Raw genomic sequence first — 20,608 nt, 5'->3', positions numbered from 1 at the left:
CCCCAAAACGAAAACAAACAAAACCAAACCAAAGAACCATCTCTGGGTGGAGGAATTACAAACAGTATTTATTTATTCTCTCCTCATTGCCCTTTCATATTTTCAGTTTCTAGGCTGAGTATTTAAGAATTTTCTAACCAGAGAGAAATGAAATTTATTAAAGTGCTAGCAAAAAAGAACTAAAATCCCAAAGAACCAGAACCTTCCTCTTCTGGCATGGGGCCTGGCAGGGCGATGTCTCGTTCCTATAGTAATGCTGAATGATATCTTATTTCAACACACTGCCTGATTATCTCAGAGCTCGCTCACAAGGGTAGCCATGGGAGGAAATATACACTCATCACTCAGATATTAGGGATGGAGTCCTGGAGCTTAATTTTTCATTAGGGCATCGTGCCATTTTTCAATTAAGACAGGTTCATCTCACTCTCCTTTTTTTTAAGTGCTGATGCGTAAAACCTCATTTCCTCCCTTAGCCCACTGGCCTATGGATTTTCACTTTTAATTGATTTCCATGTGCTCCAAAGAGTGGCAGCAAATTGGGGCTAGGAGCTGTACAGTTACAGTGTTCCCGGTGCTGCGAAGGAAACCTCTAGGATAATGCTTTGGAACATCTGTAACACGCAGAGGAGCAAACGTAAGGTTCATAGGAAGAAAGGGCAGGCATTACTCACTCGCTTTGACAGTGAGACTGGAGACTGGGAAGTCATCGAGCCCTTTCAGCAATGCATAAGCCTGGATGACTCAGCCAGACCCAATTTAGCAGTCCAGGAAGATTGTCTAATGATGTCTTGATATAAGAGACTCATTGCGTCATCCTTTTATTTTAATTAAAATTTTTTCTTGGATTTGAATAAATAAGAGTACCCTCCTCCCCCCAGTATCTAATCTAGAAATGAATATATCCTGCCCTCAAACCAACAGAGTCTGCAAAGGGGCTTAGGTTCTTAAGATTCTATTTCCTGCTAGAAATATTGTTTCAGAAAACGTAGAAGCAAAGATAGAAGGACCACAGGAAACATCTGTGTATACAAACAGGTCAGCTCACTAGGAATTAAAATGCATTATGCATCATGAAGGTCTAAATATTTTTATTAACGTAGTTTGTTAACCAAGAGCTGAGAAATCAGGTTCCCTAGAAGGTCCCCCCTGCCATCTGAAATGCTTCCTTCAATATTTCATTTTATTCTTAGGAGAGAAGTAACTCCAAAAATCTTATCTTAGATTTTAGCAATGAGTTTTCTATTAAAAGTTATTTCTTTTCCATCTCAGGCTGAGCAAAGCTCTGGGCCAAGGGGGTTAGGGAATTTGTTTCATAAAACTGACAGCTTGGCGAGCATTCAATCACCCGGCGCTGCATAGCCCTGGAGAACAAATAAGTCCTTTTCTGATGCCGCTCCAGACACAATACGATGTATGTTCCATAGCTTTATTCCTGCATCCATACTGTTTGCCTCCTGCAGCAAAAAGAAAAGTAGGAAGAAAGCACACCCAGAAGAGGAAACCAAGGAGGAAGCAAAATCAATCAATCACACTCTCATTTGGAAGCTGCTGAGAAACAAGTTCATCGGATCTGCTGTTTCAGGGGCTCTAACTGGACTTCCTTTCCAGAAAGCCAATATGTTGGAGGGACTCAGCCATTTTGTTGTCTGTCCCTAGGGGTGCTTCCGCATATGTGTCTTTGCAAGATCTGACAGAGGTTTAATGAGGCAGATAAGACATGCTTGGTGGCTGCTTTGGACAGAGGTGGCATCTGGGGAAGGCTGCTTGTAACTTGTAACCTGGGCATCTCTCTGGGAAGCAGAGAACAACCTGTCCAACCCTGAATCTGCCCATACACAGGCTCACAAATTTTCTGTTGAAAATGTTGCTCAGAGCAGCGCACGCGCGCGTGTGTGTATGTGTGTGTGTGTGTGTGTGTGTGTGTGTGTGTGGTGATGGTGGAGTGGAGGGTCACACCTGGCAGTGCTCAGGGCTTACTCTTGGCTCTGCACTCAGGAATATACTCCTGGTGGTGCTCAGAGGACCATGTGGGATGCCAGGGTTCAAAACTGAATTAGCTGTATGCAAAGTGCCCTCCCCTCTGTACTATCACTCGAGCCCCACTCAGAATAGCTTTGAGAGTGGAATCCATTACAAAAACTTCTTCCCTTCTCCCATGGTTGGAAAGCTAGTACAGCAGGTAAGGCATTTGCCTTGCATGCAGCCAACACGGGTTCAATCCCCGTCATCCCGTAGGGTCCCCTGAGCCCACCAGGAGTTATTTCTGAGTGTAGAGCCAGGAGTAACTCCTGAGCACCACTGGGTGTAAGCCCCAAACAACAAAAATCCATGCTTTCTAGGACTCTTTCCAGCCACATAGCTGGTTAAGAAGAATCAAACTACCCATTCCTGAGTGTGGCCCTGGTGGTACCCAGCCATCTTCGCTCTCTTATTCAACCACCTGCCTGGGTAGCTGAGAAGTTCTGGGAGTGACCCCTGGACCTCCTTGCATCACTTAGGAGTCCCCTCAAAATAAAATATTTTAAAGAAGAAACCATAATAGCCACCTTTTAAAAGTCTCAACCTATTTAAGTGTTTGTGAAACAGAAAGCCCTATTCAAATGCTGACACTTTTATTTCCGCTTTCCCCCACCATGTCCTTTATGCTTGGGAAAGTATATACTTGGGAGAGGCAATTTTGCTATAACTAATATCCACTCCCCCTAATGTGATTCTGTAGGAGAAAGAAAAATGAGCAGGTCATTTTCACAGGAAGACTCATGCTAGGCCAAGGGAGGGGAGTTCTTTACAAAAACCTGAAGTCCCTTTGGAAGCCTTTACTTAAAAAAAATTTTTAAGGGGCTGGAGTGATAGCACAGCGGGTAGGGCATTTGCCTTGCACACAGCTGACCCAGGTTCGATTCCCAGCATCCCAAATGGTCCCCCAAGCACCGCCAGGAGTAATTCCTGAGTGCAGAAGCCAGGAGTAACCCCTGTGCATTGCTGGGTGTCACCCCAAAAGAAAAAAATTTGTTTTAAATTAGTTAATTAATTATTTAAAAAATTGAATCACTGTGAGATAGACCCTTACATAAGAATCCCTCAGGGTACCAGCTAAAAGGGGGTGGAAGACTTTCTTTCTTGTCTGAGTCAACTAGTCAGCTAGTTTCAGTTTCTTCATTGTCTGAGTCAACTAGTCAGCTAATTTCAGTCTTCTTTTCCTGCACATTTTCCTTTTTCCTCCCTTTCTCTTCTATTTCCCTGCATTAAGTGTCTCCTTATTCCTGCTGATGCTGTCCACAGAGAGAATGGTTTTTGATGCTTTCCTGTCACTGGAGTCAGGTGAGTGTGTTACCTCACACTTCTCCCTCCCCAATTTCTCTCTGTATTTCTGTAGCTGAAGGCACGCACCAACCAGGCAAGGACTTCATAGGGAAAACTCCATTCCATTAGCTTCCTATTCCAGGGATTCATCTGCCCTACCATTTATATGTTGTCTGCTTATTAACTGAGGTTTATTTTGCAAGAGCAATACCTGGGGTGGGTTTGGAGGGGGGGAGAGATGCTTTTGAAAAGGAAGAATTGCCCCTTGGTTTCAAAAGAGTTATGAGTAATGAAGGGCTAGGATGGTTTCGCAAATAAAATCTGAATGGTCCGCTGCTATGAATGATTCCGCATTTTACTTCTGCTTAGGGAAAAAGTCTACACTAACTAGGATTTTAAGGATGAAAACATGGAATTCAAAGAAAGAGGTTTGTTTTCCCAGTACCCAGTTAAAATATTCCCACATCATGTTAAAGACTTGCTTGTCCCAGATGCTGACAATGGCAAAATATCTGTTCCCTCACCTCCAACTGACCTGAAATGTGTTGTTGGGCCTGGCAAGGCTAATTCCAGGAAATGAGAATGGCAATTGTAAGGCTCCTGTTCTAAGAGAGGTGTTACAATGGTACCCAGGGATGCTGTTGGAAGAGCTTGGAGTATGTTCTTGCATTTCTAACCTAAGCCTCGTCTCACTTTGGTGTCGGCTTCACCCAGACCCCAAGTTTTATTATATATTTTGCAGTACCAGGTGTGAAACCCCAAATCCAGGACAACTGGTCAGCCTAGTGACAGTGTGCTAGAGAAAGCTTCCTGCCAGCTAGACCTGGTCAAGGCTGAACCAGTAGTACTATTCGCCCACTGCCCACAGATCCTAAGCTGTTTTCAAGCTCTTGCAGAGGGAAAAGTGTGCTTTGCTCACTGGAGGTGCTTCTGGTCTTTCCTATCAAGTTTTAGTTCCTCCCTATTTTCTGGCTCATTTCTCACTTTCATCCCACTCACTTCACAAATTGGTTTTTAGAAGATGCCACTGGCTAATGACAAGATTTTCTTCCACTGACATAAGTCTAGTCTGCCACATCCTTGGAAGAAAAAGAAGACTGAGTCCCAGGAACCCCAACTTTCTCTACTCCTGGCTATCCTGACCCATCATGGAGGAACGTAAAATACAGAACTGAGAATGCTGCATTCAGTTGCTCTGTTTTTTCCCCAGGTTGTCTGTCTCCCAAGTTCCAATTCTCATAGAATCCAGCCATGGGCTTCCCTTTCCATGGCCATGACTCTGCTTCCATTCAAGGTCATTGCTCACCCAAGATGACTGCCACAAACCTATCGAGCCTTCCTTTTTCTAACCTTCCCCAGTTCCACCTCTTGGTCCCCAGTAATTTTCCAGTTAGGAAAAGCAAACACAGAGAATAGGATTAAAAAATTGTGGTATACAATTGGGCCAGAAAGATAGTACATCTAGTAGAGCACTTGCCTGACTCAGGGATGACCTGGGCTTGATCCCCAGTATCCTATATATTCCCCTGAGCACCTGCAGGAGTAATTACTGAGGCTAGAGCTTAGAGAACCCCCTGAGCAATGCCAGATGTGGCAAAAAAGTGGTATTAAATGGAATATTATGCAGCTCTAAAGAAAGGAAAAAATCATGTGATTTGCCATAGTTTGGATGGAACTAGATGATATCATGCTGAGTGAAGTCAGTTAGAAGGAAAGGGATAGATACAAAATAACCTCTTTCATATAGGGACTTAAAAATCCACAGAAAGTTAACAACAAAGAGCCAAAAGCAACACAACAGGAAAACTGAGCCACACAACTGAGTTTGTGGGGAAGGGGTGGGAGGGTTGAAAGGGAGGGATGTTGGGGACCACGGGGGATAGTGACAGGTACAGTGGTGATGGGTGTGGAAGCATGGAATTATGCTCATGGAAAACCATCATTTACAGTATTGGAAATCACATGGCTTCAATCTATATAAAAGTTTCAAAAAACAGGTGATGTTTGTTGGCCTCCTTGAAATGGCTCAGGATAAAATAGGAGTTCTCTACTAAGGTTTATAAGACTCATCATGCTGTGGGTCTAGCCAGCTCATTGCCCACGAACTGCCTTTCTGCCTCCTCAGTTTCCTTGTCTGCAAATGAAAAGAACCACTGTGAAGCATTTCTGTAGGGCTTCAGTTGGAGCACACATATTCAATTCCTGGCCAGTGCTTCAGCTCAGCAAGGGTTTGGAATTCTTCACCTGGATACACAGAAGTGGTCAAAAACCAGGGGAGCTTTTGGTGTGGACCACTACAGAGAAGGAGGCAAGCAGCAGGCTTGAAGCAAGAGATGAAGCACTCCACGGGTACGGGGATGAAGAGGCGATGACAGGAGCTGGAGAGATAGTATGGGGTGAAAGGCAGCAGACCCTGTTTCCATTCCCAGCACAGTGTACAGTCCCCTGAGCAGCCCTGGCAGCCCCAATGCACGTCGGGTATGGTCTTGGTTGCCCAGAGCACCATGAAAGTGACCTGACCTGGGTGATCCTAGGTGATCCTAGACGCTAGGATCTGAACAACACCACACCCTCTGAGCCAGATTGAACTGGCAGCTCAGTTCAATTGAGCATTGCTCAGGGGGTTCTCCAAGCTCTGACAGGTATTAGCTGAGAGTTCCCAGGAGGGGTCTTCTGAGAACCACTTGGGAGGCTCACCAGAAGTAAAGGAAAGAAGTGGTGACAGAGAGAGACGAGAGGATTGGGGGTTCCCTGCTGATGTGCTGGAGGAGGGTCGGGGGTTGGCTGAGTTCCCTTGTGGGTGGATTGTGGAGCTAAGCAGGAAGATGGAAGCACTCAGAGCACAAGAATGTGACAAATCACCACCGATTAATGGGGACAGAACTCCCTGCAACAACAGAAATGAGGCCTTAAGTTCATGCCTTTGTAGACTGGCTTTTGGTAACACACAGGGAGGAGGAGGGAAAAATGTGTTTGCACTTTTTAATTAAACATGCTATCAGTATCTAAGCGCTATAAAGCAACTGCCAGGAGCCATGGAAAGCTGGAGGGTCGGAGACTCATGAAAATGAACTGTAGGAAGGACTGTCTGGCTCCAGACAATAAATGTTGGGCTGAGACCAAGTCTCTCTCTCTCTCTCTCTCTCTCTCTCTCTCTCTCTCTCTCTCTCTCACACACACACACACACACACACACATGCATGCACACGCACATAACATGTGATTCCTGCTCTCAAAACAATAAACAAAAAGGAGAAACAGAACAGAGAGGGGGAAAAAAGCCTAAGTTCTGTGGGAGAAAACGTGGGTTTGCACATACTTTTGGAGAAATTAACCCATTTTCCTCATCTACTTCCAAAATATTCAAGCAGAAAAACAGCTTCACAGCTCCATTCCTGAGAAATCTTTGCCCATTGCTGGACCCTGTCACTAATGCTTGCTGAAGTTAGGGTAACGTGGTTACAAACATGTTGACATTTATGTTTCCAGTGTTCCTCTGTGACCACACTTTGGCCACCAGTGCCCAAGACCTTCCTGGAATGTTTTTCCCCAAGAACATCCTCAGCAAAGTTGCAAGCCAAGTAGCCAAACTGACAGTGCCCTGGCATCCAATCCTACACGATGGCATGTCGTTTTGCTCTCTAAAATGAACAAAAACGTTAATGAGGGCAACATATGATGACAGTGAAGTGGCAGTTTCATGAGCTGCCTCGATTGCTTCACATTTTTACTGTCCTAGTTAGTCTGTCTGCCAGTTTCATTGTCGAGAACAGCATATTGGACCCTGGGACTCTTTTTCCAAGCATGCCCTATACGATCATATGACCAGGGGGTCAGGGAGTTCCTTCTGATCTTGTCTCATTCTCCTCCTGTCCCATATTTGAGTGAATGTCTTCCAGATTGATCACCAGGCCAGTGGCTTGTGAAGGTGTCTCTCCCAGCTGATCGCCAACAGGGATCCCTGATCTCTGTTGTAGGAGGTAATAGCTGAACCCCAGGCCACTCCACTTTAAGATGCAGGTAGACAGTGTCCAACCAAAGGTTCTAGTAGCTGTGGTAGCACTCGAGCACTTGCTAGAAGTTCAATTCTTGGTCTTCACTCAGCCCTGCTCTTGGAGGTAAGTCCCAGGAATTTGTATTTTAACCACTTTCCCCAGGAGGGGACTGGGGCGATAGCACAGTGGGTAAGGTGTTTGCCTTGTATGTGGCCGACATCGCTGACCCAGGTTCGATTCCTCTGCCCCTCTTGGAGAGCCCGGTAAGCTACCAAGAGTATCTCGCCCACATGGCAAAGCCTGGCAAGCTACCCATGACATAGTCAATATGCCAAAAAACAGTAACAAGTCTCACAATTTGTTGTTAGATGTTACTGGTGCCTGCTCGAGCAAATCGATGAACAACGGGAGGACAGTGCTACAATGCTCCCTAGGAGACTTGAATGCAGAGGAGCTAAAGTTTGAGAACCAGGCCTGGCTAGAGGCATCTGAGGAAAGGAAGAGCTAGGTTGTAGTGGGAGGGGGGCAGGTGGAGAGAAAAGCATTTGGGAGGGCTGGTTGCTGGGAGAAGAGCCCAGAGCAGAGGGGGAATGAATGGCATTCTGAAGCAAGCACGTTCTGGAGCTGCGAAGCTCTATTCTGCATCCACTGACTACAAGTGGTGCTCCACATTGAATAATCACAAATAGAGAGACAGCTATTCAAGTTCCCACTGAGGGGTGGAATTAAAGAAAAAGCTAAGTCAGAGTAATCAAGAGTGGTAAAATGGCACAGAGCCCAGGACAAGAGGGCAAGAAGAGGGGGCTGGAGCGATAGCACAGCGGGTAGGGCGTTTGCCTTGCACACGCCGACCCGGGTTTGATTCCCAGCATCCCATAGGGTCCCCTGAGCACCGCCAAGAGTAATCCTGAGTGCATGAGCCAAAGTGATCTCTGTGCATTGCCGGGTGTGACCCAAAAGCCAAAAAAAAAAAAAGAGGGCAAGAAGAGAATCAAAACGAAGACAGTAGAGTGGGATGCAAGGCAGAGTGTAGGGAGCAATGCTTAAGTGGCTTGGAGACTCAGTCTGGGAAGTGAAGAGAGTTCGGTGGGGGGCGGTGATGGTGATTATACAGCCATGAATGAACTTAGGGCCATTGACTGAATGGACATATTGGACAGAGTAAAGCACTTCTACCATGGCAGAAAACTCTCGTGCACCAGTGCATAGCATTTCAGTTCTATTTCCTATCAGCTGTGTGATTTCATGTCAATTACTAGCCCTCTCTGAGTCCCTGATACCTCCTTTATGAAATGAAGCTCTTAATATCTACCTACTTCATATGGTAGCTCTGGTGCTGCAAGTAGAGTAATATATGTAAATCACCTGGTACAACTGCCTGGTCTGCAGCAGGAGCTTGATAAATAGCAGGTAATAATGTTGCTATTATGGTTTTATGAGCAGCCATTGGAAAGGTTTCCTAATGGAATGGACAATCTGTACAGGCGAGGATGGACTCTTTCTACTGCGTTTCAATTGCAAATTTCAGAGCTGTGTAACAGGCTCAGGTTTTATCAGGGCAAACCAGCAGTGCGATTCCACAGTAAAGCCCATTTGATGGTAGGTCAGAAAGGGTGGCATTCTAATCCAGAAGAAAGGCGTGAAAGCCGTGCAGTAAGCCAGCAAGCCTTGCTGTGTGGGAAGTTTTCTTAGGTCAAAACCAGTCCTGTCACAATCCCTGGGATACTGAATTACATTAGAGTCCTCAGGGGTTCCTAAAGTGAACAATACTGCACGGAGGGATGGGGGTGTGTGCTGGGTGGTGTTGGAAGGCTCCAGGAGCCCAGAAGTAGCCTCAGGTGTCATTGGAGAGGTGCCTTCTATTTGTTGGCTTAAAGAAAGTAGATTTCGGGGGTGTGGGGGTGGTGAATCTTTTTTTTTTTCTGAAAGGGGGGTAATAAATAGGCCAAACAAGTTTGGTATTCTCTGATTTAGAAGGATGCCCAAGGGATCTTTTGAAAACACACAAAACCCAATCTAAAACACCCTGGAGATGCCCTCCCTACCAAAGGCGATAGCTGGAGAATGGGCTGGAAACACAGGGAGAGGCCTTCATTTGTGGTATAAGAGTCAGATTAATGGGAAGTCGCTGAGCTGATGCAGGCAGAGGGAGCAGCGACTGGGGGCATAAGAACCGGAACTGGGCAGTGAAGCAAGGGCACCAAAACATCCAGCCGAGGCCAGTGCTCATGGAAGAGGTGGGCAGAACTCAGGAGAGGGGGCTGCTGGGTTGATCATCCTATTGATCCACAGCAGGATGGACCAGAGCAGGCCAGGGATAGAGGGCAAAGGCTTTCAGCTTTAAGGATGCATAATCAGACATAGCTATCCATGAGGCCACCTTCAAATTATCCTGGAAAATCTGTTCTATTCAGATGCACTTCGGACAAGCCGACTCCCGGGCGCAGAAGGCCAGAGGATTGTGCATGTGCCTCCCAGTGGCTTTTTCCAGTTTAGGAATCGTGACAAAAGCTCCCCTTACTGATCCACACAGGCCACCAGGGTGATTTCAGACATTCTAATGTTCTGCATGTGTCACTCTTTAAAAAGAAAAAAGAGGGGGGAAATCCAATGCAAATCGAACAATTCTGACTGTCCAAAAATGTCAAACTACAAATGCCAGGCTATGTAAGTGCTTGATCATTCATAAGAGACTTCACCACACCAAATGTAGAAAGGGGCATCTTTGGATTAAGGGCCGTTCTACCAAAGGGATAAGGCTGAGCTTTATCACAGAAACTACCATTTTCACTCTTCTATGTCAGTGAGGGGCTGGAGTGATAGCACAGCGGGTAGGGCGTCCGCCTTACAAGCGGCCAACATGGCCGACCCGAGTTCGATTCCTCCGCCCCTCTCGGAGAGCCCGGCAAGCTACCGAGAGTATTCGATATGCCAGACACAGTAACAACAAAGTCTCCAATGGAGACGTTACTGGGCCCGCTCGAGCAAATCGACGATTAACGGGAGGGCCTTTACCTTACCTTTTATGTCAGTGAGAACAGCTCACACTTTCGTCTCAGGTAATCACTGTTCTGCATCTGGGTCTATGGGGGCTCTGGGTTTATGGGACATTTCAAATGATGTCTGTGCGATGTGGGTTGTGAAATCAGGCTTGCTCTTCCCAAATCTCTCCGCCCAGATCCAAAAGCAAAGCTTGAGGCTTCTGGCATGAGTGTGTCCAACATAGAAAAGCAAGACAGAATCAGATTTTCCTGGCCCTTCTACACCTTCATAAAATGAAAGTGATAAGTCACGATGCTCCTCCTATCAATGACCTCATATTGATATTTTCACATCCAATAATTTCATATTTAGTCTAGTGGGTTAGTGGGGGTTTTTGTTCTCATGAAAGGAAACTGTAGCCAGAGCTAATTGCTCAATCTGAAATGTATCTGGACATTGTTTAGATGTTGGAAAAGAAATGATAAAGTTTCAGAGATTGAGCAGTGAGGAGGGCATTATTTCAGAATCCCAAAAATAAATGAAGAGAAAACATAGCCCCAATGATTTGAGATTTGATGGAGCTAGCTGAATGCACACCCCAACTGTAAGATTTTCTTGACATTAAAAAATGTCTAGATAGATGCAAGAGAAAATGCATTGCCACGAGGTCAATCCATCCCCACCCATTGATTTGCTGGCCAATCAATGGCCATTGTCATCTGAAAAAAAAAGGAACACCGATTTCCATGAACCTTTCCTGGAGAGGCTGTGTTCAGCTAAGCTTAATAAAGAGAAAACCAGCAAAGACCATCTGGAAAACACTCTTCCGGAGTCGCGAAAGATAGTGGCAGCCTTTGCCCAACCTGCTATAAATAAGTGTCTCGGGGAAAAGAAAAAAACAACCGATTTTCAAATCTGTTTCTACTTAATACAGCTGCAATAGAGTTTATTTAGCTTTTCCCTATAGCAGGAAGACTGTTTGCATTTTTATGACAAGGGTCTAAATGTTTTTCACAGCCATTTCCATTGCCATTATTTTGAGGAACAACATACCACTCGGACCCGTCTGTTTGCTTCTTCAGCATACAGCAGTGGCCCCAGTGGCCTTTGCACCATGGAACAGGCTTCCAAAGCCCAGATTTATAATCCTGTTTCCTCTCCCAGCATTGCATCTGCCACCCAAATCCTGGGCCTGCACAAAGGCTGGCAACATGGAATTGCCTAGTGTCACGTGCTGCCTCTCCGTTTGCATCTGCCTGGACCCTGCGTGTGTGAGACATCTGCCAGCACAGCCTCCTCCTTCACAGGCACCAGCGAGAGGCAAACTCCTCTTCCAGCCTGGCCTGGACTCAGTGATGCAGGACTGTAGCTGCCCAGGTCAGCCCCTCGAGGCTTAGCTTCCACAGAGGAATCCACTCCCTGCATCCCTCCACTCCCGGCAGCCCTCCCACCATGTCATTTTCAACTCCTGCGCTCTTTGGAAAAGCTCAGCCTCCCTGATGGCTGCAAAATCAATTGTGTCCCTCTGAGTGTGCAGTGAACACCTGCCTATACCCCTTCACTCCCAATTCCCAGCCCACTCCCAAGACTGACTGGGCACTGTTAACTCATTCTTCTCTCTACCCCCAATGCCCACCACATTTCCATGACTCAGCTCGAGTTGTGTACATTCCTTGTGAATGCACAACCTTCTTTCTAGCCTTGAAATGGACCTTCAGAGATAATATGGCTGAGGGTTTATGTATGAGGAAGCTGTTTCATCTGTGGCTGTTGACTGCGGCAGGCGTCACCTTGGTCGAGGGACCTGAGGCCGCTTTGCAGATATTCTTGTTGCCAAGCAAAACTGTTGGAAGGAACTGTGTGTGCGTGCACGTGCGTGTGTATAGGGGGGATGTGGAGAACACTAGGAGGGCTTCACCTGGATTTGAATGTTTGATCACTTTGAAAATTGTTCCCTCCACCCACCTTTGACTTCCTCTCTCCACAGTGCTAGAGAACAGAGAAATTACTGGTGGATAAAGGTGCTGCCACAATGTGAAATGAGTCTATTACATTGTTCCGAGCAGAGCTCTCCCAAGTACACTAAAGGGCTAAATTAATTGGCTCAGGCTAGAGATGCTACAGGAGAAATGACAGTGAGGAGGGGCTGGGGTGGCGGAAGACGCTGGGTGGCTTTGAAGGCATGCCTGCAATCAGGTGTATGGGAACAAGAAATTAGGGAGGTCTGAACCTGTTCCCTTTATGGAAAACCAGAGACGTCATTAGTTCTTACAATGTGCCCCCAATTACCTATGCCTTCTTCAATTGCCTGCCTCGAAAAATTTTCTTTCTGCTTACACAATCTTCTAGACCCTTCTATGAACCATAGAATTAAATCAGGCACATGACCCACTTCCAACTGATAATTAATCCCCCCCCCAAGAATTATATATCTAAAAGTCAGAGGGGAGAAATTGTGTCTTTTATTATTTCAAATTGAATTTCCCCCAAACCGCAAATTACGTATTAAATCTTGGTCTTGACCAGTGACTCTCAACTAGAGGAGACTGTCCCAGAGGGGACATTTGACCAAGTCTAGAGACAGCCACCAGTGGTCACAACTGGGGGGTGGGGGACCACATGACCACACGGAGTGGGCGGAGTCAAGGATGCTGTTACACATCAGCCAGGGCTCAGGACAGTCTGTGGTACAGATGATCTGCCCAGCTAAAGCTCTGAAACCAGGGTGCAGAAGGTGCTCTCTAGACCACGCCAGACAGCCTGCTCCTTGCATTTTCTCTTCAGAAGCTCACAATAGGAGACCCTTACTGCCTGCAAAATCTCTGTTTGGTTTATACATAGGTTGGCTCTTTGCTCCTTTCTGAAGAAAGGAAATAGGTTCTGTCTGACTCTAGGAACGTGAGAGACACAGTGTGAGGCTAGTCACTATGTGATCTCAGTACATACTTGATCTGTCTAAATGGGCGGAAATTAATATCTCATAAAATAAAATGATTATCTGGTTATGTCCTGTACAAAACCAAGATCAATATGCTGTGTCTTATTTAACCTGAAATTACGGTTTTGAAAAAAAAAGCTAGAAAGAAAACAAGGAAATGCCATTCGTCCCCATTTCTTGCTAGCTGGAGACACACTTCTGAGCATGAGGCATTAAAAAACAAACAGACAGACAAAACCCATTTTTTTAAAAGCAGATTTTTCCAGAGCATAAAATGCTTCCTGAATCATTCCATTTTATTTACTGTAGATTCAATCATTTCTTAGTGAGCAAAACTTGCGGCCCATTCTCTTGGTTCTGCCTGCCTGACTTTCCAAATGCCCTCGAAACTTGAATGATAAATCACATATTTTGGCCCCACTCTGCCAATTAATAGTAAGCAAAGAATTTCACACCCCCCTAGACAGGACTTTCTGCTTGGTGGACATGCTCACGCACAGGGGTGGGAAGTCCTTCCATCAACTATTTCCAGGGGTTTTTAGTAGCAGGTGTTAGGATTCTCTAAAATGCCTTTAATTCTAGACCATTCTGTGTGGCCTTGCAGTGCACCCAGCCTGGAGACAGGCTTTGGTTAGGAAAAAAAGTATTTTTCCTCAAGTCAGCCAAGAGCTTCCAGGCTTCAACCACAAAGGAAAGAATGGCTGACAGCTATACCAGGTCGACCCTTCCAGGCCGCTGTTCCTTTCTCTGAATTAGAAGGCCAACACACTCAGACATACAAAGGCAAAAATAACAACAATGACAAAAACCATCCCCATACAGCCAGCCTTGGCTGCCAGCGAGGCCCGATGCTGCAGCTGAAAAAGAACAGTTGCCCTGGCGCAGCTGGAGGAGCTATGCCAGCAAGCTGGTAATACCCTGGCTGTTAATGAATTATTTTTCGCCAGAATGTCGGATTCTTCCTGTGCTCCAGTAAACAGCCTGCTTTTGCCATGGGAAGCGAAACGAGCTCCTTCTGAGGAGCTCAAGGAGGTCAGCCAAGGGTCCCTTTGCGGGATAGCGCCCCTCAAGAACCCACGTCACAGTTGCTGGACCCAGAAACCACTACAGCCCCAAATCTGTGGCTCCAGCTCTTTCCACATCTATTTAGAAGGGTCTAGGGCAGGGCTCAGAAAGACCACAGGGCCACAGTGCCAGCTGCTGTACCTGCCCCCACCCCCAGCCCTAAGCTGTCCCCCTCATCAGTGACCCTCGTCTGCGACATTGTGAGTGGGTTAAACAGACATCCTTAGAGGTCTTCTGTCACTCATCCAGAAATTATATGAATTTCCTTGTTCTTGTTTTCACCCAGCTTTCAGGAAATGACTACACACCCCTCCTCCTTTCTCCTTTCTCCTCTTTAAGATGGTCCCAGCCCAAGATAACCCACTCTCAACATTAGGGTGTTGACTGGGTCTATTCTCCAAGCCCAGTGCTCTAAGCAGAGTGTCCCCAGCGCAGGTAGCAAGGAAATCAGTTTCCGGGTAGGAGACAGACCAGTGAACAAGGGGATGGAAGGATCTGCTTTGTTCAGGCTGAGCCTGCACCTCACTCCTCACCTCACTCCCTCACTCCTGCCCTTGTCCCTCTCCCCTGCTCTCATCTTCATCAAGTTTCAGGAGCTCATCTGGCCACTCCAACCCCAATTTGTCAGAGCAGAGGAGCTAAGGGATGGACTTGATAAGGAACCATGGCAATGTCACCTTTGCTACGGCAAACCAATCTCCTGATGCCAGGTGATTATCACTACTGAATCGGCCCCAGTGAATCCCATCTGCCATGGAGATAGACAGAGCTCCCGACTTTTGGGGCTGTTACCAGGCTAAAAGCATAGCTGGGTAGTTAGTTAATCTAGAGCAGCGGCGTCTAGCAGAAACAAACATGTAATCTTCAAGTTTCTGGAAGGCACAGAATGAAAAGAAACAGGTGACATTAATTTTAATACTCTATTTAACCAATATATTCAAAATATGACCTTCTCCCATGTAATCAAGATGAGATACTTAATGAGCTCATTTGCAGTCTGCTTTTAAACAATCTTACACATCTGGGGCATAGATCCTTCTAGCACATCCTCATTGGGCCAGCCATCTTTCAATTGCTCCAGAGCCTCGTGGGATAGGGTCCACTGGGACACAGCGTGGAGAACAAACATTTTTGTCATCCTGCAAAGTGCTCTTTGGACCAGGCTATGCAAGGCTGTGGGAAATGAGGTGCCTGATCAGATGCTATTGGAGCAAAGAATTATAGCAGAACTGTAAGGACTGGGCGCTCCAAAGAGTAGAGATGAAATAAGGCTCCCAGGAAAGGCCCAGAGCCCATGCCAACACTGAAAGGGCTATCCCCAGGTTCCCTAGTGAGGAGACACGTACGGCACAACTCAAGGAATGTATTTGCTGGTTGAACTGCCTCCACCTCTGCTCTTTGGCTCTGTTTAGGGCATAGGCTGGGACTCAAGATCACCCTTGTCACGTATGTTCTTTCAATAACAATTCTGAGTTTGCAATCTAATTTGGTGAAGCAGATACAGAAACATGATCAAATTACGTGTGCCTGCGTCTGCGCATGCATATGTGTTCGCCTGTGTGTTCTGGGCTGCGGAGAGGAGGGTCACGTGGGCGATCCAGAAGTACAAACCAAATGTGGCCACCCCCAGTCAACTGCTCCCCAGCTGCCATCGGAACCCAGGAGGGGAGCTGACTGGAGAGGCTCGTCACACATTGTGAGTCACGAAGGGGAGCAAGCTGCCTCGAGCCCCCAGAATGGGCTGATGGGTATCTCTCTGGGCAGACAGTCAGGTGGGAGGGAGGAGTGGTAATCAGAGGCATTCTCCGAAGACAAGAGCTGCCAACTCTACAGCCAGGATGACACGCTGATCCCCAAATCAAGCTTAATTCATAGTCACATGCAGGCTTTTGTACAAGAGAGAGTGCAATTAGCCACCTTGCTCCCTCCTCAAGAGCTCATTCTTTGATAATGCCCTCGTTCTGATCAGGGAGGCAGCTGAATCAGAAAGATCTCATCTGTGGATTCAAATCCTGTTTTGGTGACTCCAGAATTTCTAGGGGCTGATAAGCTACTGCCTGGTTGTAAGATGAGCTTGCTTGGACCGCACATTGCATAGCGAGACCCTACCTCTTTTTTTATTTTTTGAGTTTATCTGAGGTGGTTAAGAGTCAGAATGCCCCGGCTAAGTACTTCACCTGTCTCCATCATGAGCTCATCGTGTACTGAGATCTCATACATGAGTTTTGACCTCTTTCACATGGACCAGGTCCCCAGCTGCACTCAAATCTCTGCCTTTCTCCCAACTTCCTGGACAGTAGCTTTCACTCCATCACCTGGTGACCCAAGTTCATTTATTAAGCAACAGTTACATGTTGGGGTTCCAAGAGGCAAAGGCATAACCTTTGCATCTGAAATAGTAGGGTGTCTTTAGGGGCAGTGGTTATCTACTTGCAGCTGGTACCCTGACAAAAGGGACATGTTCCTTTAAGTCCTAATTGGCAAATACACATTAAGGACAAATAGGCATTTCTTTCCTAGTTCCCTCTGCTAGCCTCCTCAAAATTCAGGACTGCAAAGAAAAAATCAAACATTTGCTGGTCTATAAACTGTAGTGGAGGGGGTGGTAGGGAGGAAGTCAGCTATGGCAATAGCCTCTCCATCCTGGGTTACGTGGACTAGCAGAGACCAACCCAAAGCTGTTTCTGGGTCACCAGGTAGTGCTATATCTGTCTCCTGGTGTTGTAGCACCCCCAGCAACACCTCATCACACACCTCCCAGCCTTTTTTGTTTCTTCCTTACAGTTCAGAAGCCCTATCTTGGTGGTGGCACTTTTCTCTGGGTATGGGGACTTTTGATTTCGTTCTCAGTCCTTGCCTAGCAAGCACGTTCTCCCACACCGGTGTCGCCGGGAAAACGGGTTTTCTTTTATTCGCCAGAGGTGCTGGTTATCCCAGAGGATGAGATGAGGCTTTGCATAAACTGCAGCTTCTTTGCATAATGACCCCGCCCCCACATGGTCCCGTGGGCTAATGTCAAAGCAGCTAGTAGCCTAAGTTCCAGTCCGATCAATTCCCTGTGTCCAGCTGTCTTGGGGACGCCTCTAGCGGGCATCAGTCATGAGAGCAAGTACCCACTGCCAGGATATTCTGGGGGGAGGGGGGAGGATGTGGGTTATGGGGTGGGTGGAAGTCTTTTCTGGGCTTCTGAGGAACAGAGAAATTGGGATGCCACCAGGGGTGTGAACCTTTGCCTTCCAAGCCCCCTCCCTCTCACTTCTGAAAGTGGCACAGTTCCCCCCATCTTCTCCCTTGTAGAAGAAAACCCTCCAGACAGAATGTGGGCGGGGTGGGGTGGGGCGGGATAATGCCCAGTGCCCCTCCAGCCTCCCAATGTCCTTTTTCCTCACCACCAGCCCTTTTACTGTAACAAAGACTCAGCACCCCACGTTGGCAAAGTTACCAGAAGTCCTTTGGTCAATCAACAAACCATTTTTGGAAGAGTCAAGAGGAGGGGGGAGAGTCAGCTAGCAAACAGTGGGAACCATGCCCTGGGAAAGCGCATGCAAGGCGGAGAATTGTTTTCTCCCTGCTGGCTGCTTTCCCCCTCTGTTCTCAGGAGAGGCTTCCAAGAATCAGCTAAATAAAAGGATCACAGCAGAGGATGAGCGATAATACTAAACCCACAAAAACAAAGACCCAAATGAAACCGAGCGAGCCCTGTGAATCCGCGGTTATCAAAACTTTGTTTGGCCGTATCTATTTATCATCGCTGCACGCCAGGGCTCTGCGGAATATCATTCTGTTGATGTCACTTATCCTCGGCAAAATATTTACACATCCTTAAAAACGCCAGATGAGGGGGGAGCAGCCCCGTGCACTGCCGCACGCCTCTCCGCCAAGGCCCCCGTCGCCGAGTTGGGGGCCGATCACGAAGGGGGGGGGGGACTCGATGATGAGTGGCTCCGGCGGGCCCAGGTAAGGGCTCCCGACGGTTCCGAGAACGCGGTCACCCAAGCACCGCGGTCCGCCCTGCCCACCTCTCCCCCACCTGACTCTGCCAGCAGCCGCCACAGCCCCGAGATGGTGTCAGCGCCGCCACCTCCTCCCCCTGCCTTTTTCATTGATTAAGTTCTCCAACCTTTGTTAAAGGCGGGTTGCATCCCCCCCCCCCCCTGGAAGCCGGGGCCGCGTTCATTCAGCTCCCCACCCCCGGCCACAAAAGACATATTCATAAAAGTTTGGCAGGAGAAAAGGGCGGCTGACTGTGGGCATGGGGTGGGTGACAATTCGCGGTTCCCGAGCCACCTTCTCGCTTCGTGCCTCATCCCTCTCTCCATCCATCCGTCGTGCCCCAAACCGACTCCAGGGACTTCTGATAGGGAAACACAAAGCAGCAGCTGTTTGGCAACATTTCTACCCCTCGCCGGCAACTGGGGGTGGGGTGGGTGGGTGGGTGGGGGGGCGATGCCATTTCCCCACCCAGGCGGAGCTTCTCCGGAACAATAGTCTTTGGGCTTTCAACGACAAACAAGCCAACTGCACAGAGTACAACCCCAACCCCCCGAAAACAGCCGGGGCGGCGACTCTAGGAACTCCCTCGGCGGCCGAAACGCACGGCCAACGGCGCGGGGATGCGGCGCGGTGAGCCGGTGCAGCCCCCCACCACCGGGCTCGGGGCAAGGAGCGGGGGCGGAGGAGGGGGGACCCGGGTGCCGACGACGCGCACTCACCCGGCTCCCGGAGGCTGCGGGGCTGGCCGAGCGTCACAAAGACGAGCCCGGCGCGATCTGGCAAAACCCAACTTTCCACCCGGCTTGCCAGGGCCGCCGGATACGTCAACAGAATCCATCTTTCGAAGGGCCTGGAAGGCGCCGGGTGTTGCCGGGCGGGGACGGCGCGGTAGAAGCCGGGGCAACCCCGCGCGCGGTGCCCGGGCGCCGACTCCACCGCCGTGCCCGGTGCCAGCGCCGGGGGCGGCCCGAGATCCACTTCGGCGGCCCCCGCCCCGGCGACGGGCGCCGCCTCCCCGGCCGGCCCGGGCCCCGGGGACACCGCGCGGGTGGCGGCCGCGGCCCGCGTCCCCGCCCCCGCCCAGCCCTCCCCGCCGGTCCCGGCCCGGGGCGCCGTCCTCCCCCCCCACCCCCCGGGAGCAGGCCCCTCCCCGGACTCCGGGTCCCGCCGCGCCCCCCCCGCGTCCCGTTGGCTGCAGGTCCGCGTTGGGGGGACCCCGGCCCGCACGGGGGCGCCGCGGCCGCTACCTGGCAATCGCGGGCCGCCGCCTCCAGGAAGCCGCGGGGTGGTCGCGGGTGCGGGGACTCTCGGGTCTGGCCTAGCCGCCTGCCGCCTGAAGGGGGTGCGCGGCGGGGGGTGGGGGCGAGCTGCCGTCGCCGCTGTCACCGAGCTGCCGCCGCTGCCGGCCGTGCGTGAGCGTGTGCGCGCCGGTGTCCGGGCGAGTGTGTGTCTGTGTGCGGCGCCCGGCTTTACTATATACACCGAGGGGTGGGAGGAGGCGGGGAAGGGGAGGGCTTGGGGGAGGTGGCGGAGGAGGGGGAGCAGAAGGGGGGGGCAAAGGGTACCCGAGGAGGCGGCGGCAGAGGAGGGACAGGTGATCTTGCCCACGGGGAGGGCGTGGCGGTGGGCGGCGCGGGCTGGACCGAGCCAGGGGCGCCCACAGCCGGGTGAGAAGGGCCGGCTCTGGGCATCTGAGTGAGGGGGATCCTTCTGCTCCCATTCCAGGGCTGGGAACCCTACAAGACCACAGGGAGAGGAGGGGAGAGAACCGAGCCCAGGAAGGAGGGAGGGGCTGGCGATGGAAGCAGCGGGAGAGATGGGGAGGGCCCCGCGATTGACCCCCCCCCCGCCCAGTCCCAAATGTGATACAGGTTGAAGATCACGTTCGCCTACCTGTGAGATGATTCGGGGTCAAATTCATTCACGGAGTAATCGAAGTCCCACGCTTATCCAAAAGGCGATACCTGTGATAATCTAACATTTAGGAAGCACCTAGTGTGTGAGCGCGCACCGCACTGTAGGCTTAGAACTGGAGTTACAAAGATGCTGAACAGCCCGTTGCTAACCGGCCACTAGATAATAGGCATCGGCCGGACTCTGGCATCATTGTGAAATGAAATAAAGGGGGGGGGGAAAGAAACCCCTAAATCCTATAAATGTTTGAAGAGAGGAAAGGAAGAAACTACATTGGTTTAATTAATCCCCAAAGATGTAAAGATTTTTTCCCCCCGACTAATCAAAACAGGATGAAGATACTTGAGAGAGAATGGCAGAGCAGAAATTATTTTAATCAGAGCGGAGAGCATTCGGAATCTCGCTGCCTTTGAAG

The 20,608-nt window shown here is 49.1% G+C and overlaps 1 protein-coding gene across 2 annotated transcripts in view; it reads right to left on the bottom strand.

Moving 5' to 3' along the window:
- Positions 1 to 19,749, bottom strand: part of RAI2 (retinoic acid induced 2) — a 62,287-nt gene extending 42,538 nt beyond the window's left edge. The window contains exon 1 of one of the 2 annotated variants that reach the window (XM_056131149.1): positions 19,527 to 19,749. The gene's annotated coding sequence lies outside the window, so the exon portion shown is untranslated. Of the gene's footprint in view, positions 1 to 18,998; positions 19,307 to 19,526 lie in introns of those variants that run through there. The other variant, XM_056131150.1, reaches the window with a different exon arrangement.
- Between the last annotated feature and the right edge of the window lie 859 nt (positions 19,750 to 20,608).

Source organism: Sorex fumeus, unplaced genomic scaffold, assembly GCF_029834395.1.
Source record: "Sorex fumeus unplaced genomic scaffold, SorFum_2.1 ptg000086l, whole genome shotgun sequence".
Classification (NCBI taxonomy): Eukaryota; Metazoa; Chordata; class Mammalia; order Eulipotyphla; family Soricidae; genus Sorex; species Sorex fumeus.
The sequence above is the reverse complement of the archived record's forward strand: the minus strand, read 5'-3'. Positions and strand labels throughout refer to the sequence as shown.